Source organism: Macaca thibetana, chromosome 2 (genome assembly GCF_024542745.1).
Source record: "Macaca thibetana thibetana isolate TM-01 chromosome 2, ASM2454274v1, whole genome shotgun sequence".
Lineage (NCBI taxonomy): Eukaryota > Metazoa > Chordata > Mammalia > Primates > Cercopithecidae > Macaca > Macaca thibetana.
In genome coordinates this window covers 75,322,865-75,342,664 of record NC_065579.1, presented here as the reverse complement: position 1 = coordinate 75,342,664, position 19,800 = coordinate 75,322,865, and the positions used below count along the sequence as shown (strand labels likewise).

The 19,800-nt window shown below is 40.4% G+C and overlaps 1 protein-coding gene across 1 annotated transcript in view; it reads left to right on the top strand.

The window, feature by feature from the left end:
- The first annotated feature begins 16,919 nt into the window (after positions 1 to 16,919).
- The window catches only part of PLD1 (phospholipase D1), a 206,000-nt gene continuing 203,119 nt past the window's right edge, over positions 16,920 to 19,800 (top strand). Inside the window, exon 1 of the mRNA XM_050780062.1 lies at positions 16,920 to 17,063. The gene's annotated coding sequence lies outside the window, so the exon portion shown is untranslated. The remainder of the gene's footprint in view (positions 17,064 to 19,800) is intronic.

Below are 19,800 nucleotides of genomic sequence, written 5' to 3'. Positions count from 1 at the left end.
AAGTCAAGGAGTTATTACAGCCAGGAGCAGACCAAGATCAAGAGAACACAGCCTCAGCCAATGCAAGTTGTCATCTGCACCAGGGAACCACGCGGGTGCCCAGGTAGTCTTGCTGATGTCCAGTGGAAGCCACCAGCCAATAGTGGCCAGTAAACTGTCTTGCATTATAACCTTCTGTGGCCAAGGCTTTGCCCTACTTGATACAGCCCTTTCTTCAATAGCTCCAAATAATATCATGGAAGAGATAACCCAACTTTATTACAAAGCCTTACCGATATTAAATGAATTTAAGACCCAAGTAAAATCATTGTGATCTCCCTCCAACATATGTATTTTGGGGAGTCTCTATGTTTCTGTCAATCTGAGGCTCTGCCAAAGTAGCTGCCTTATCTCTGCCAAAGGGAGGTGCTGCCACCACCCCCAGAAGCTGGAGACTACTGAATGCCTTCTTACCCACCCAGCCAAGGCTGCACTCCCAAAGATCAACCTCTCCCAATGCTTTGTCTTCATGCCTTCAGCCCACTTGGTGCAAGGCAGCTCAATGCCTGCTCAGACAGCATTTAGTTAGATTGCTCTTTTGATACTCATACAGCTTTAACTCCTCAGGCACACACAACTCCTCAGGCACACACACTTTTCCAGATCCACCAGAATGTGTCTCTTAAATCAGACGCCTGTGATCCTGGCAGTGCTCAGTGATGTGCCAGAGGGACTCAATGCCCCAGGACACCCACAGAGCATCTGTTGGAGCATCCATTTAATGTAAGGATAGGAGAAGGAACTTTAGCTTTACATTAAAATAATTAATGAAGCACTGCGGGTTAAAATGCAAAACATGAATTTTAAATGGAGATGAAATACAAAGCTTGAAAGCAACTTGATTGCCCCGCATTCTTAAATAACACACGTCTACCTCTAATACCACTTCGGGGTATGTGTTGACTGTCCTGGATCCTCTGAAGTACTTGGGATGAAACATTTGAGATCCTTTTCCTGCTGTGCCTGAAACTGTTGCCAAGTTCAGCTCAACTCACCAGTCTCCTATTTACTCTGTGACATATAATCACCCAAGGGCCCCAGAGTCCTTCTCTGCAAGCCCCCTCCTGTCCCCTATGAGTATGCTGGACATATCTGTGGTACCTGAACCCAAATGTGGATGTGGTGCAAATATTTTTCCTCGGAAGGCTTTTTATGTCAATCTAACTCCGTGACCATAAAGGTGAGTGAAAGGGAAGGCTTTGCTTAGTTTTGCACAGCAATTCTCAGGCTCAGGCCAATAAGTTTCGCATCTTGATTTTAGAATTTAAGTTTAAATTGTGATTACCTTTTTCACATTAGTAACTATCATTCAAAAATATTATTTTAATAAGTTTATAGTATTTTATTATTTCATAGTACAATAATTTAGGTAAACATGATTTTAAGATTTTTATGTGATATCTATTTTTTGTGATTACAGATTATGTTATAATTAATATTCTTAATTTTTAAAATAAATCCATAATTGTTACCTTGGGATACAAATCCTACAATTGGGATTTCTAGGCTAAAGGGTAAGAAAAAAGTTTGAACGTATTGATATGTATTTGCCAAATTATCCTGAAAAGTGTTTAACTCTTCCCAACAACGAACACGTCTGCCTGCTTTCCCTCACTCCACGCTCACTAACAAAGGTCTTAAAAAAAAAGTCATTTAAAAAAGGTCATTAAGAGCAAAAAAATGTGTTTAGATTTAACACATTAAAAAATGTTATTTTATTGTGCTCTATTTTTGTTTCTAAACTCCCTGTGAGGCACTTACTTATTGATTTGTTCATTTGTCATTTTATTTTTTATTTTGCAAACTGGCTGCTTGTGCATCTCATTTTTGTTTGTCTTCTTTTATGTGTCTACAAATTACAAGCGAGTCTTTTTTTCAACAAGTTGAAAAATAATCTCTTTAGAGGCCAGATTTCCTGAAATCACTGAAGAACCTTACTAATTCCCACATGACACTGAAAGAAACAACACGGGACTAATTTATGCCTTCCCTGGACTTCATATGGAATTCCCACTGTAGTAACTTCTCCAACAACATTGTGAAATCCAAGAAATCCTGGGGCTCTGTGTGGCTTAGTTTACACAATCATAGTCAGAGTCACAGTGCAATGACCACAAGCGTCATTTGAAAAGATAATTTTTGTTATTTACATAACATGATGACCGTAAAGTGGGATCCAATTCAGACTCCAAGTAACAAGGGGCTCAAGCCTTCTCCTGAAGCCACTCTGGATCCTCTTGGCCCCCACATTCTAGCACTTTCCCTCTATACTATTCTTATGTACATTTTTCTTCCTCTCCTTTCCTCACTCTCCTAGATCTTTATCATGTAGATTAGCTCAGCATCTCTGCCTAAATCCTTTCCACCTTCATATTTGCCTCTCCTGCCCAGTTCCTTCCTCCCCATTCTTCTGAATTTGGATTAAAAACAAACAACAAGCAAACAAAAGCAAGGAAGTTGAGGAACATTCTCAGCAGAGAGCACTACAACCTGCCAGCACCCACAGGCCTTTGATACCACCAGAAACCACAGTTTGTCCCTGCATGGAAATAACTCTGCACAGCACCTCAGAGCTATTAACAATTCCTGCCAATTAACTCCCACCTTGACCTACATCCTGGTCACTCTCAGCTTACTCCCCAGTGCAGATGCACCAGTTACTCATCCTCGCATGTGCTGTGTATTTTGTCCCCTCTTACTCATCAGCTCCTCTTGCTAACTTAGGTGGGAGCCTTACCTCTCGCGGTGGTTAATATTAGGTGTCAACTTGAGTGGATTGAAGGATGCTTAGGTTGTTGGTGAAGTATTGTTTCTGGGTGTGTCTGTGAGGGTGTTGCCAGAGGAGATTGCCATTTGAGCCAGAGGACTAGGAAAGGAAGACCCACCCTCAATGTGGGGGGGCACCATCCAATCGGCTGCCAGCGAGGCTAGAACAAAGCAGGTGGAAAAAGTGGGATGACCTTGCTTGCTGGGTCTTCTGGCTTCCTTCTTTTTCCCATGCTGGATGCTTCCTTCTGCTCCTCCTGCCCTTGGTTATCAAACTCCAGGTTCTTCGGCCTCTGGACTCTGGGACTTGTACCAGTGACTTGCTGGGGGCTCTCAGGTCTTCAGCCACAGACTGAAGTCTGCACTGTTGGCTTCCCTGGTTTGAGAACTTGGACTGAGCTACTACTGGCTTCTTTCTTCCCCAGCTTGCAGACAGTCAACTGTGGGACTTTGCTTTGTTGCCATGTGAGCCAATTCTCCCTAAAAAATACCCTGTCATGCATACATATATCATATTAGTTCTGTCCCCCTGGAGAACCCCGACCAATACACTTCTGGAGCCTGTGTTCCTTTGTCCTCTAAACAAGCTTCTCATCCTGAACCTCTTGCAGAACAATACTATGTGGCTTGTGCTCCTGCAATGCTGCTCCACTCACTGCAGTCTGCCGGAAGCATGCCATCATGAGATAGCACAGTTCCTCAATCTTCAGCGCATCAAAGCTTACCCCTCTTTTTGCCAACAACACTTTGAGATGATATCATCTTCAGTTGAAAAATGTTGCGACCTTTCAGTTTATGAGTTTGGCTTGCTTACATGCAAAAGTTATAAAGGAAAAAAAAGCAGCACAATAAATTTTGTTAAATTTAAGGAAATATTATTTTATGGGTAAGTTACGGATATTCACACAATACATAAAAGAAAGTCACGCTGGTAAAGTGCCCATGAGGACAGTGAAGGGCATTCTCCAAAAATGTTAAGAAAAAGTTGGCTGGGGTGGGACCCAGATGTATGATACCAAGTGTAATTTATGTGCCAAGGTAGGACCCAGAGTGTGAAGAAGGTGGGATGCGAGGTTCCTCTGATGGATGAAGAGCAAAGACCTTTCACCTCCAGGATGAGTAAGGCTCTGAGAGCAGGGACTTTTGCCTGAGATTTTTATGTCTTACTCTTTGAATATGACCTTTTTTATGTCAGACTATGTCCAACTAAAGAATTAAAAACCTTAAGCAAGCAACCTTAAGCCTCCCAAGCTTCACTTTGAAGCTCCATGAGTTTTCCTGCTGTCTGCTCATCTGTCGGTAAACCTAGCAAAGTTGGGCAAGTTGTTTTCTGTTTTTTGAGGGTTCCTTAACGCCACTACACAAAATGAACTACTTGTCCTTCCCCATCTCCTTTTATCTGTTTTTGGCATAAATAGTGGTGGGGCCTTGTGTCTCTGCTTGTAGTTCCTAAGATGCTTTGAGAGGGAGTCTGGCTGTGAAAGAGGAACCAATATATACATTTCATAGAATGTTAAATTTCTGACCAACACAACCACTCACTCTTCTATTCCCCACTATATGCCTGTTCTGCCTCATTATTCGTTATTTCAAACTGTGACCCAATATTTTAATCCCACCTCTCCCTGTAGCCCCTTAATCGCCTGTTTTGATTGTTTGCCTGTCTTTTGCTTTTGCTTCTGCCTTTGATGCTATCTCAAAGATCAAACTGGATTTCCAGCTCTGCAGTACTTGGAGCAGTGCTACTCCAGTCCTTGGATGGGTGAGCTCCCTGGACCCCTCTGGGAGCTCCTGCTTCATCATGAGGATACTGGAACAATACCATGTGGTCTGGAGGCAGTGTGAGAACACTCCTAAACTCACACTCCTATTTCCCAGTGACTACCCTTCTATTCCTATGTAAAAAACCCTGCATCTTTGAGGTTTTGCCACCTGACTGCACCACAATCTTGCCCATTCTCATTTTCAACTCTTGATATCCAGGTTAATATTCGACTTTGAGTATGGGCTTTAGGGCATTGTTTACAGTCTGACTCACAATGCCAATTCTCACTATTATCTTTAGTGCCTTCAGTGGTCTTGTGGATGATCCATTAAATGCCCCAGCCTCATAGTTCTTTGATTTCTTCAGCTCCAACCAGCTTAAAGCCCCACTTGATTCTAGACATTCATTCTCATAACTCAAGTTTTTCTGTGGCCAACTGCACTCGTTCAATTGCAATTTGATGCAATGCAAAAGGGCATAAAGAAAGGAGTGACAATCACTGTTGGTGAAAGAAGCCAGAGGCTGCAGTCTGAGAAACAGCAGAGCCTCAAGTCTAGGGGATTAAGGGTAAAGGCAAGAGATAGACAGCTTAAACTAGGGAATGAAGTATGATCATGTTTTGTAAATCCAGGGTAGTGAGCTCCAGGACATTAGGATAGATGCATTCACATACACACATGCAACTTCAGGGACTTTATAGACCCAGATTAAAGACAGCTCTCTTAAAGGATCAAGCTCATATTCTGTAGCATGTATACAAGGCCATTTGGTTACAGCTTTCCTCAACCTCGACCCGCAAGCTCCATGTCCTTTATAAATGTTGCTTTGATTCAGTTGAAGTTCACTGATGTGCCATGCTACTTCTCAAGGTTGTTCTGTCTGCCTTCTCCCCATTCTCATTCCTAGCATTTCCATCAGCTAGTAAAGGTCTTTTCATCTGCACCTAAGCCCTGCCTACCTCCCCAGGTACAGATAGGCCCTCCCTTTCCGCCTTCCACAACACCTATTTCCTGTTTCCATTGCAGCATTAACTCCTAATGCAGCAAGGTAACTTTTCATGTTTTAATCTGGGTCCTTCACTAGAATGCAAGCTACTTGTCGGTTAGGGACCAGATTTTCTTATCATTGTGTTACCAAACTCATGCTCAGCATTTGGCATATGTTAGGTGTTCAATAAATTGTGGTTGAATAAAGTTCATTAGTGCATATTATCTAGAGCCACATCTAAAGCTTTCTTTCTGAAACCCTGAAAACCAGATTGTGATTTCCAGTCTTCTGGTGATTCATCTTCTCTATGGCTCCTCAGATATTACCGAGCATGGGTTCTGCAAATGCATCTACAATGTTTTTAGTGTCCTGGAATATCAAGCATCTGTGTTTGAAGGAGGGAATTTAAAGAAGCTAAGAGTTCTCTTCCTATCTGATTCTTCACTTATCTTAGACTTAACCCTTGTGGCTGTTCTCAATTGTTCAGCATAAAAAGTATTCCCTTTGATAGGGACAATGCTAAAGTAACAGTTAAGTAATTTCTGCATTCTCTTTTCCTGGTCTGACCCAGCAATGGTTCTATCTCTTCTTCCTCCTTTTTCTTGCTCCAACTATAGCTTTATGAAATAGTTTTAAAATGTGAACTTAGTCTTTCGTTATTCCAGGCTTCCATCTTCCTAAAACAATTCTTACTCTTTGAATATGTCCTTGCTTTTGGGTCCCCCTTTCCACTTGGTCTCTTTGTGCTTCAGAGGGACAGGAAACTCTAAAAATCTCCCTTAAAGAGTCTCTCACTACACAATCATGTCAAAATTTCTTTGAATGTTTTTGTGAAATCTGCTTTTCTAATGTTTAGAGTTTGCATGTGAGTAGCCTCAGGGTTCCCATTTGAGGCTGTTGTAAATGTTAAGATAAAAATACACACTTTCTGCCAAGATTCTCCTTATTCCTATCTCACCAACCAGTTCTTCCTCGCAGGTCCGAATTAAATCCTGAATAGCAGATCTCTTCATTGCAAGTTACGAACAACGCAAATCAAGAATTCGTTAGACACATCCCTTTTACCAGAGTGAGACTTGTGGAGAATGTTGTCACTCTGTCTTACTGGTGGGCCACAGTTCAGACATTATCCAGAGTCTCCAGCAAGCCAGGTTAATTTATAACTTATTCCTAAGACAATTACTTCTTCTTTATCTTTCTCTCCTTTTACCCTCCTCCACTCCCTTTGGTTCATGTTTCTTAATTAGAGAGTTGAAGATTGAGCCTTTCTGTTCTCTATCTTTCTTTCAACAGATTTAACTCATTCACTGCTGTCTTCAATGTTTATACACAAAACTTTGGTGATACATACGTAATTTGTGTAAGACTACAAATTATCATTGCTTATTATCTATCTGCTCTAATTGGTGAACAGTTGAATCATATGGAGAAAAAACTCCAAGGACAAAAATGAAAGAAAATAAATGAGTATATTCCTCATTTACATCTATTGAACTGAATTACATTTCAACATTCATTATGACAGTCCATCTCACTTAAGTGTTAGCCTAACAGATTTTTTTAAGTTCTAGATTTGTTAACAAATTTATGAGAAAAAATTCTTCATCTGTACATATTATACATTAATATCAAATCAATCTATTTTCATAGGTTTCAAGTCTATAGGAATTATTCCATTACAGACAAGAGAATATAATTTATGGAAGATACTCTCTGATTAGAATTTATTTGTTTGTGATGTGTAAAATCAGAATTTCTAGGAGCAAATATTAAACTGTACAACTAAACAAACAAAAAAAAACTAGTCTCACAATTCCCTGCAGAGTAGAAAGCATTAAATTTTTACTTATTTTTGTTTTAAAAATAAGAAATTAAGTTAATAAAATATTTGGATGAACACAGACACCCTCCCTTAAGTTTTTCTTAAGTAAAAATAATTAAAATAATGTAAGCAAAACAATATGGTAACCAAACATCAGGAAATAACTTCAAAAGATGCGTAAAAAATATTGTGGAAGAATTTAAGGAACAAGTGTTAGGACAAACTATACAACGTGGGATGCTTGCTATAGCACCGGAGGAAAAAATGGATGTTTCTATAATGTCTTGACTTATGCTAGATTTTGCTTTAATTATATATTAGAAGTAATTTCTATGTTTTATTTAAGCAGTGGCGATCAGCAGAAGGCATACTGCATCCTTGGGACATTTTGGAAATAGGGACACATCTTTGATCCACGCAGTGACTGGGAGGCACTTACTGGCATTTAGTGGGTAGAGGCCAAGGATGCTAGAATTCCTTGTAGGCATGGGATAGTATTATACATTGAGGGACTGTCCCTTGTCCTGCAAAACTTCCAATGGTCTTACTGGACATTCAAGTAACCGAAAAACCTGCTAATTCTCTGAGCCCATATCTCACTCTGTTTTATATATAAACATTCAATATATTGTTTGCACTCTTTTCATATACACTACATTTTGGGGGAATGTAACTAGTGTAAAATGGAGGAGAAAATGTACTTTGTTTGGAACTTTGCTGATAGTTGTTCACCACCAAATCTTGCTTATTTAATAATCATGAACTGATTGTTCATAACTCGCTTGGCAGCAAAACTAGATCTGAATCGATTTGAGGCTATTTGGAAAGTTATATCACTGACAGTAATAATTTTATCAGGCCACAGTTGTAACTGTCACATTCAAATATCCACATAAAGAAATGATGTTGACTCGCTCTATTCAAAATGTGGACCTTGGACCAGAGCGTTGGAATCACTCTGAACTTGCTAGAAATGTCCCACCCTAGACCGGTGAATCAGAATCCATATTTTCACAAGATCCACAGGTGACTTTTATGCACATAACAATTTGAGAAGCAATAATATAGACAATAATTAGATGAAAATTCTTATACTTCTTATTTTTTGAGACGGTCTCGATCTGTCACCCAGTCTGGAGTGCAGTGGTGTGATCTAGGCTCACTGCAGCCTCCGCCTCCTTTGTTTAAGGGATTCTCCCACCTCAGCCTCCCAAGTAGCTGGGATTACAGGTGGGCATCACCAAACCCGGCTGATTTTTATGTTTTTAGTAAAGATGGGGTTTCACCATGTTGGCCAGCCTGGTCTCGAACTCTTGGCCTCAAGTGATCCACCTGCCTTGGCCTCCCAAAGTTCTGGGATTACAGGCATGAGCCACCATGCCTGGACCCTGTTATACTTCTTCAATAAAATATATTCATCATAGATAGCACAAATATCTGACCGCTTTATTATGTCTTTAGTGTGGTTTCTTCAAGAATTTTACATATTAGGAGACATTCTATTTTATTACAATTTACTTTCTCTTATTTATCTTTTATTTATTGTCAGTGTATTTTATGTATTTTTGAAATTAGGACTTAATTTCAAGATGACAAAGAGGACAATGCAAAAATAAAAAGGTGTGTTGTTCTTATAAGGCTCAGAGCAACTGAGAAAAAAGAATTATGTATTGAGGAAGAAAAATATATTTCCAGTGCATATGATTTCCACTATAAAAACAATGTTTTATGGAAAAAAAAAGTCTCAGTGCACTGATGGACGAGCTGCTTTGACTGGAATAAAACTTAAATTCTAGGATAAGGATACAGAGATAGCTCCAAAAATAAATTTATTCACTGCTTTTAATAAAAAAGCAAAATGTTCTTGTAGCAAAGAAGTTGAAGCTAGAAGGGCACAAATTTGCTATAAGATTTTGTTGATATATTTGATGGTTAATTTTATGTCAACTTGATTGGGCTAGGGGATGCCCAAATAGCTGATGAAACATTATTTTTGGATATGTTCGTGAGGGTGTTTCTGGGAGAGATTAGCATTTGAATCCATAGATTGAGAAAAGAAGACCACCCTTGCCAATTTGGTTGAGCATCATACAATCCATTGAGCTCCCCAAAAGAACAAAAAGGCAGAGGAAGCATAAATTGACTCTCTCTGAGCTGGGACATTCATCTCCTGCCTTAGGACATCTGCACTCTTTGTTTTCAGGCCTTGGAACTTGGACTGTGACATACCGCATTAGCTCCCACTGGTTCTTCAGTCTTCAAGCTTGGACTGGAATGGTATCACCAGTTTTCTTGGGCCTCCAGCTTACAGATTGGGGACTGTGGGACTTCTTAGTCTCCATAATTGTGCAAGTCAATTCCTAATGTAAATTCCTATTTTATATATCTCTCTGTATATTCTATTGGTTCTGTTTATCTGGAGAACCCTGACTAACACATATTGATAATATTTCCAAAGGCAGGCATTTGTAGTAAACTGTTCACTGTTCTCTGCAGAGATGATGAGTGATTATGAAAACATTCTGTATCATGGATAAGAACACTGATTATATCATGGCAGAGTATGTTTCACAGTTGTCAAATTTATTTTCTTATTCTTATTTTCTAAAAACACTAGTGCTTTATATTCTGTCTTTTCTATGATAACAAGTATCTGTCAATCCTATGGTAGTAAAGCAGAATTTTTAAAAGAAATTAGCATTGTCCCTTCAAAATAAAAGTGTCACTTTAATAACAAATTAGAGAGTTTCCACTTTTGAAGGCAACTTAGGCTATGGTGACAGCATTCTGAAAGCAGGCCTTTTGCAGTGCTTCCTTCTTAACCGATTGACTTCTGAAAACACGTATCATCTAAAAAACTCCTCATATCTGCTCACTTTAAAAAGCCTGGAAATAAACATTTCTAATTTGGTTTAAAAATCTTGCCAACAATGACTCTCAAGTGGGTTTTGAATCTACTTGTTATATGCAATTGTTAAAAATAGAAAAATGCAATGCCTCTGATTAGTTGACAAAAAATATTGATCTCTAAGACACTGGATGAATTGGTTGTGGTAGAAAAGTCTTCTTAAAGAGTTCTTGCTTGTCTGCAGAGTTTCCCCAATTCTGTTTTAATTCAGGTCCATGATCACTAATTCATAATTCTAAAATCCAAAATTTCTGAAAACCGAAAGTTTTATGTGTGACTCACTTGGCAGCAAAACCTGATCTGAATTGATTTGAAGCTATTTACAGTCTATTTTTCCGTGCAATATGCCTATTCATATCTTTTGCTGTAGAAATATAAGGGTGTTTAACTATGGGGTGCAGCCCCAGACCTCATCAGGGGTATTACATAATATATGCTATATGAATTGTATATAATTTCTGAAATCCATAGAATTCTGAATATGATAAATTCATCTGATCCTAGGAGTTTTGGAGCTCATGGAGTTATGCAAGTACTGGCACTGAATAGGAGATGAGTAAAGAATTGCAGTGTTCCTGACATGCAAGGGTCTTTTCCAGTGTATTTTAATGTTAAGGGTCTATAATTCTGAAATTTGTTCCCGGATTTTTTGTTGTTATAAGGATAGAAGAATCACATTTTTGGGCAGAGGTTCTGTAATTCAGGGTCAGCATGTCAACTAACAGATTGTTCCACATATACATATTTTTTCCTACAGAGGAGCTCTAATTCCCAGGAACGCCCTGAGCGCAACTGAAGCTGAGACATTTCTGAGAAATTCTTTTGCTTTATGTGGGGTGTGGAGTAAGGGTGTCTTGACTGGCCTTACAAACTAGCCTAAGGCATGAGTTTAAAAGTGCACCTTTAAGGCAACAGATTGTACAAGTGTGAAAAACGATACCAGCAACGGTTTAGTGTGACTGTCCACAGGATGACTTTTCTACTGGAAAATGAAGAATGAGACTGGAAAATGAAGAATGAGGCAGGAAGATGAAAATGTTTTCCAAACTCCTTGGCTATCAGCAAATGTTTGCCAAGAAAACATTTCCATAATTCTCCAGAGGTTCTAAGTGATTAGAAAGCACACAGGCAGGGATCCAACCGACTCTTACCCTGGGAGGTTTTACCATTCTTACAATCATTAAACAACATTTATAACAAGTCTTTCTTTTTCTATTCTTTTATTTTAAAGAAAACATTTGCTTAGAAAAAAACAATACTAAAATTTATATGGAACTACAAAAGACCCAGAATAGCTAAAGGTATACTAAGCACAAAGAACAAAACTGGAGGAATTACATTACCTTACTTCAAATTATACTGTGGAGCCATAGTAACCAAAACAGCATGGTACTGGCATAAAAACAGACACACAGACTAATTGAACTGAATAGAGGACCCAGAAACAAATTCACACATCTACAGTGAATTCGTGCTTTACGAAGGTGCCAAGAATATCGACTGGAGAAAAGACAGTTTCTTTAATAAGTGATGCTGGAAAAACTGGATATCCATATGCAGAAGAATGGAACCAAATCCCTGTCTCTCATCATACACAAAAATCAACTCAAAATAGGTTAAAGACTTTGTTTTTGATCCAATGATAGTTTTTATTATATACCATTTATAATTAGTTTTCCATTAAAAGCTATTCATATATGTGGCTCCCTTCGTAATCCTTTTAAACACAGTAGCCCTATGGACTTAACCTGTAAGTTACTATTATCCTTTATTTCATTTTATTTACAAATTTGATTAAAGACTTACATCTAAGATTTCAAATTATATAACCACTAAAAGAAAACATTGAGGAAACTCTCCAGGACATTGGAGCGAGCAAAGATTTCTTGTGGAGTTTATGCATTGTTTTTCTTTTTCTTTTTCTTTTTCTCTTTTGGGATTCAGTTTTTTTTTTTTAATTCAGTTGCGCTTATAGTTCTTTAATACAATTGCAGCAATCAGTTGGCATATAATTGTATTATTCCAAATATTCATTTTTAAATGGCTTTTTGCAAGTTTGCTTATTTACTAAACATGCTAGTTTGTATAAATATGCAAATCCATGAAAACAAATAAAATTATAAAAGTTATGTCAACATTATCCCATTACTGGGTATATACCCAAAGGATTATAAATCATGCTACTATAAAGACACATGCACACATATGTTTATTGTGGCACTATTCACAATAGCAAAGACTTGGAACCAACCCAAATGTCCATTAATGATAGATTGGATTAAGAAAACATGGCACATATACACCATGGAATACTATGCAGCCATAAAAAAGGATGAGTTCATGTCCTTTGTAGTGACATGGATGAAGCTGGAAACCGTCATTCTGAGCAAACTATCACAAGGACAGAAAACCAAACACCGCATGTTCTCACTCATAGGTGAGAATTAAACAATGAGAACACTTGGACATAGGGCAGGGAAGATCACACACTGGGGCCTTTGGGTGGGTAGGGGGCTGGGGGAGGGATAGCATTAGGAGAAATGCCTAATGTAAATGACAAGTTAATGGGTGCAGCAAACCAACACGCACATGTATACATATGTAACAAATCTGCACGTTGTGCACACGTACCCTAGAACTTAAAGTATAATAATAATAAAAAAAGAAAAAAGTTATGGAAACATTGAAAATACAGAAATATTTCAAATAAGTCATTAGATAGGGGGAGTTGGATCCTTTTGGGCTTGTTGGATATGAAAAAGCTTCACAGGGACTGGCTATGGGTAACTGAGAAGACGTATCTCTGGTATTGCAGGGGGAGCTGTAGGCGTCAGTGTGGGGCCTTTATAGTCACATGGCAGACAGCTCACAAGTTACCAGTTGCTGGAAAAAATGATGAAACATACAAATGAGCTGAAATGAGGATACAGAAACACAATGCTCTGCACATCTTGGCAATATCTGCTGTGCTGCTGTGTTCCTCATTCTCTCTTGAGACTTTTGGTCTTAGCCACTGTCATTTTTTCACAAAAAAATTGAGCCTCACTAACGACACTGTTCTGATCTTTCAGTGAGTCACTATTATGGTGGTTGAAGTGATTTATGTCATCCGGTGACTGGGAATACAACATCTTGCTCTATACTCTGTGTCTCCAGAGAAACATGTGCATTGGTTAATTAACGTTAGCAATTAGATGCTTGTGAATGAATGAATGAAATGAATGATTGCTAATCCACAGACTGTCAGGTGGACTGAAGGGCACAGAAGTCATACAGATTATGTCAGTGAGGATTGTTGCGGACAAATAATGAATGCAGACTTGCTATCTGAAAGAAAAGGGCACCAGGGCCTTACAGAATCAAGACAAAGTGAAAGAACAGCAGGAGTGAAGGAAACAACAAAAAGATAAAAGAAGAAGAAGAAAAAAAGACCCACAAAACCTAGGAAGTAAAAGTTTCCTAGGTTTTACTGGTCAGGGTAAAGCTGCTGCTGGGACTGCTTCTGTCTCTGTTCAATAAGCTCAACCCCAAAGATCACTGGCTCCCTCATCCCTTGAGATTCAGTCCACCAGGCCTATAGGGTAAATGGAATGGTGGTGGGAATATGGAAGAAGGATCTGATCTTCACTTTTGAGGTTACTGCTTGAAATTGCTCTCTTGCCAGGACTATGCCTATTTGGGGAGAGGTAATTTTCTACAAGAAAATGGAACTGTCAGAAAAGATGACCGATGTTGGTATCCCAAAATGACCCAGATGATCTGGATGGCAGTGTTTGTATAAAATGTACCACAAGGGAAAATCTGGGGGAGCACCATTAGTATGTAACTATTATAAAATAGTTCCGTTTCTGTTGAAAGCATTATTACAAATTAACAAGAAACTAATTTGCCATAGAAAAAGAACGGACAATGGACATGAATAGATCATTTTCAGTAAATGGCACAAATAATAACACGAAAAAATAGTGTTTAGCATTACTGATTATAAACAAGTTGATTAAAACAAGATATGATTTTGATTCATGACATTTTCAGGTTACAAGCAAGGCAACATTTAATACTGGAAGGTAATTTTGCAGCCTCACACAGCACCTTTAAAAAATGCTGATCCAGTATTTCTACTTTTAGGAATCTATCCTAAGAATGTAGAGATCTTGACAAAGATGATGCAACGAAGTGTTCATTCCAGCATGATCTGTAAACTGCAATAAAGTCTGAAAATATCCTAAAACATTTGATAAGTGATTGTAATAGTCTTCAACCATAGAAATGATACCTTAGAGAAAATTTAGTGACAGTAAATAATACTCCATTTATAAATACTTAGTGAGATAAGGAAGATTCTAAATTCCGTACAGCACGGTTTTAATTTTATAACAAACCTTTAGGCATAGAAAACATAAGGAAATATACTAAATGCTAATAGACAGTGTGTGGGGGAGTTATAGGTGATTTTAATTAAAAATGTTTTTCTGTGGTCTCTAAAACATAGATGTCCTTTTTTTCTAAAATATAGATGTCAAAATTATAAAAATGAACATATATTGTTTTTATTCTCAGAAGAAAATATAACAACAGGATTTCAAATACCACTTTGACAAAAATGTCAAATGCATATTGAGATGAATGTATAGCATGATTACTTAGTCATCGTTTCTTGACATATTTGAAGATATGAAAGATTTGGAAGAAAAATCACAAAATCTCTCAGTAAAATAAAAATAATTACATACAAAATTATACTACTTCTAAAACTTATGTTTGGGAGTCCATAAGCTTAAGTTCATCTCTAAACAACATATGGCATTTCCTCTTTTATTCCTCTATCCCAGGGAGGCAGAAATTCAGTTACTGTAAGGGCACTTAGATAATTTTCTTTCTTTCTTTCTTTCTTTTTTTTTTGAGACAGAGTCTTGCTGTGTCACCCAGGCTGGAATGCAGAGGCACGATTTCAGCTCACAGCAACGTCCTCCTCCCAGGTTCAAGTGATCCTCCTGCCTCAGCCTCCCTAGTAGCTTCGATTACAGGCACCCGCCTCCACCTCCGGTTAATTTTTGTATTTTTAGTAGAGCCGGGGTTTGGCCATGTTGCCCAGACTGTTCTTGAGCTCCTGACCTCAGGTAATCAACCCACCTCGGCCTCTCAAAGTGCTGGGATTACAGGCGTGAGCCACTGCGCTTGGCCTAGATAATTTTATTTCTAATTAGATTTAGTAGAAAGACCTATTGTTGGAGGCAAGTGCCAAATGTTTTCATAGTGACACTTAAGAATTTGGGATGCAATTTTATAGGCTGCTGCTTCTCAACCAAAAGCATTATAATTTCTAAAGACAAGCTTGTAAGAATGCAGTTACGTGTGTACACAAGACTTATCAGACCATCTGTGACTAATAAAGCTTGAGAAAGAGGGGAGGAGAGAGGGTATTCTGCCTTCCAGTAACATGCTTGTCTGAAACTTGCTAAACTCCTCTTAGGCAATACTCTGCTCAGAGAGCCATGTGTTTAATTGTAAAAATCTGTCAGTATCATAGGATTCAAAAGACATCAATCATTTATGTCAACAAGGAAAGAGTGAGGGCTGTATGACTCTTCTATCATTAGGAAAAGATGTGCTCAAGAGACAAAAACGTGGTCTAAGGAGGGCTGAGCAACTGTAGGTTACAGGAAAACTGAGTTCCAGACTATAATTTGGCCCCCCTCCCCTAATTTGGACTGGTATATTATATTTTTCATTTCATGTAATGCCATGTGTGCAGTAAGACATTATGTAACTTGGCCAGTCTCGGTGTGTAATATCCACTAAATGCTTTAAAGTGGCTGAGGTTATTAGCAGTTTGGTGCATGGGGAGGCCATTGCTTCCCTTGGCTTTGGCGGGATGCAATATTGTGTAATGAGGTTGGAACTGGCCTATATTCAAAATTACATTCCCAAAGGGCTGCTTATTCAAGCCACATGACAACTGGTTCTCTTTTTCTTAAGACTTCATTCTAAGTGGACTAAAAACAGCAAAATTGCCATGTTTGAACAGTTCCATAGGTGGACTGGGTCTTTTCCTTGTTTTGCTCCCAATTTATTATTTTATACTAAGATTTCTGAACTACACCCAGTTTTAGAGACATCGGGACACAAATTCCCGTCCCCCTCCATCTAAGCTGTGTGACCTCAGGCTGGTTACTTCATGATTCTGAGCCTTCATTTCCTTACCTGTAAGTTGGCGTTAACACTTCCCTAAGGAGGTGTAAGTCTTATAAAGACGCCAGCAAAGCTCCAGTCTCTTAATTATGTCGCCTCAGGCAATTTATTTAGCCGTTTGATTTGCGGATTCCTTACTTACAAGTTGGACCAGTTGTGGCTACTATCCGCAGTAGTCGAGGAATAGGTATGATAGGCAAAGCTCCGGCAACGGTGGCTGGCCCTTGGCGGCTCAAGAGGACCTGATAATGGTCCTGTTAGCGAGCATGCCCTAGTGTAATGCGGTCGAGTCATGAAACTTTGGGAAAAGAGAGAACAAGGAAAGCGGGCGATCAGAGGCCCAGCCGCGAGACCCGCCCCGCTGGGGCCGCCAGCCTGCACCGCGACGCCCCAGGACCCGGCACCGCCTCGCTCCACCCCTGCGAATCCGGGGCGAATCCGGGCGGAGAGTTCTTGGCGGCCGCGCAGCGCACAGCACCCTCCCGCCCGCCTCCCTCCCGTTGAGCTCCAGCTGTGCCAGAGGCACGCGAGCCTGGAGAGTCCGCAGCCAACGCGCAGGTGCTAGCGGCCCCTTCGCCCTGCAGGTAGGAGCCGCGCCGAGACCCGCATCACCCGGCGCCTGTGGGAGCCGGGTTTCCCCTCCTTCGCCTTCAGTCCCTTCTGGCTCCCAACCCGGTCAACTGGCCGCTCCCCGCCCAACTTGGACGGGACTTCAGTGAGTGAGTCGGCAGCGGACTCCCCAGCGATCCCCAAGGGCCTCCCTTGCATGGCTTCGGGTGGAATTCCTGCAGGGTGAAAGCTGACAACTCAGGCACGCACTTTTGCAGCGCGGGCGGCTGCCTGGAGCGCAGAGCCGCGCAGGCTCCAGGCTGAAGCCCGGGCGTCCTCTGCAGGATGCACCGCCCCGCCGGCGCGGGGCTTCGGGTGCAGGGTGTGTGGTGTCCCCAGGTCATCCGGGCGCCCTTGGTTCGGAGGCGCGGTGGCATGACTGGGCTGGTGGGGGCGATGGGACCAGCATCCCGTACCAACCAGGAAGTGCTGCGTCCCAAAGCTTCGAGCCCAGCCCTCAGAACACGGTCCCGGGGGTGTGGTCACAGCCGCGGGTGTCCGCGCCTCCCCCATGTGATGTGACCACTCGGAGGCGGGGCGGGGGGCCCGGGGGCGAGCAGCAGGGCATGTGTAAAGGGTCTTGTTCGTCACAGTACGATTCAAGGTATTTGGGACCTAGGGCTCAGATCCAGGAGTGCGGTCCTCCAAGCCTTCCAAAGGATTTTGTGACGCCCTTGAGAACCGCCCTTGTAGACTCAGTCCTGAACTACCGCCACGCCTGTGTTTGCTCCTCCTCATCTGGGATTATTGCCTTCTTTACTTCCTCTGTGAAGCACTAAATACGAGTAGCTTTTTAAGAACAGACCACAACAGTTTCTTCGTTTGACTATCACTAAGTCTGTCTCCAGAATGGGGAACTCCGTTAACTTTATCAGCCAGCCCTGCCAATTTTAGTTAAGATAAGCCTTTGTGGGCCTCCAAAGACCTCTGAGAGACTAGGTACCCAGAGACCTCTGAGGTATGTTAAATGGTTTAATTCGTGGTGTTGCAATTAAAACTTAAAGAAGGAAAGGAATCTGCCATTTGAACTGTTAACAGACACCACATTTATACACTGCCTATTTGAATAAGAATCTCTTTCGATATTAAATGTTTTGTGACACACAAGTGAATTTGTACACAGTCTTTTAGCTTGAATTTGTAGACAGCCTTTAAATGTTGTTTGGGGATCTTTGGACTAATTGTATAAGCGCCCAGTCTGGCTTCTCAAGAACCAGTACAGTTAACAATCCATATAAAAAGTTGGAATGCTGCCTGGGCGCGGTGACTCACGCCTGTAATCCCAGCACTTTGGGAGGCTGAGGTGGGCGGATCACCTGAGGTTAGGAGTTCGAGACCAGCGTGGCCAACATGGTGAAACCCCGCCTCTACTAAAAATACAAAAATTAGCCGGGCGTGGTGGCACACACCTATAATCCCAGCTACTCGGGAGGCTGACGCAGGAGAATCGCTTGAACCCGGGAGGCGGAGGTTGTAGTGAGCCGAGATCATGCCATTGTACTCCAGCCTGGCTGAAAGGGCGAGAGTCTGTCTCAAAAAAAAAAAAAAAAGAATACTAAGGCTTTGAGGAAAAAATGTCTTTACAATGTTTGTTCCTGATGACAGAATAATTATGAACTATAGTAAGTGCTGTACAATGCTCATTTAGGTTTGTAGACTTACTTATAACTAGGTGGTGGGGAACCGTGCTTCTTGAAAGTTGTATGATTACTTAGTGTTTCTTAATTAAAAACATAGTTACAAATTTTATTTACCTTTAACTCTTACATGGTTTTTAATTTATTTTTGTTCCGAAGGAAAAGTAGGACTGTCATTTTTTTTAAAAAAAAATTCCAATTTTATTTTAGATACGGGGATACATGTGCAGGTTTGTTACACGGACATGTAGCATGAAGCTGAGGTTGAGGGTACAACTGATCCCATCACCCAGGTAGTGAGCATAGTACCTGATAATTTTTTAACTTTTCCTCTCCTTCCTCCCTCCCACCTCTAGTGGTTCCTAGCGTCTATTGTTACCATCTCTATATCCATAAGTGCCCAATGTTTACCATATATATATATATATATATAGAGAGAGAGAGAGAGAGAGAGAGAGAGAGACAGAGTCTCACTCTATCTCCCAGGCTGGAGTGCAGTGGCACGATCTCGGCTCACTTCAAGCTCCGCCTCCCGGGTTCACACCGTTCTCCTGCCTCAGCCTCCCCAGCAGCTGTAGTACCTTCCACTTATTAGTGAAAACATGCGATGTTTGATTTTCTGTTCCTGCCTTAATATGCTTGGGATAATGCCCTCTATCCGCATCCATGTTGCTACAAAGGACATGATTGTGTTATTTTTTATTGTTGCATGGTATTCTATGATGCATATGGACCACATTTTCTCTTATCCCGTCCGCAGTTGATGGGCATCTAGGTTGACTCCATTTGCTATTGTGAATAGCGCTGTGGTGAACATATGAATGTGTGTGTGTTTTTGGTAGAACAACTTATTTTCTTTTGGATATATACACAGTAATGGGCTGCGGGGTTGAATGGTAGTTCTGTTTTGAGTTCTTTGAGAAATCTGCACCTGCTTTCCACAGTGGCTGAAATAATTTACGTTCCAACCAACAGTATATAAATGTTCTCTTACAGGATTTTTTAAAAAAAATTTTCTTTTAATTTCACTTTTGTTGTAGTAAAAGATGCATAACATAAAATTTACCATTTTAGC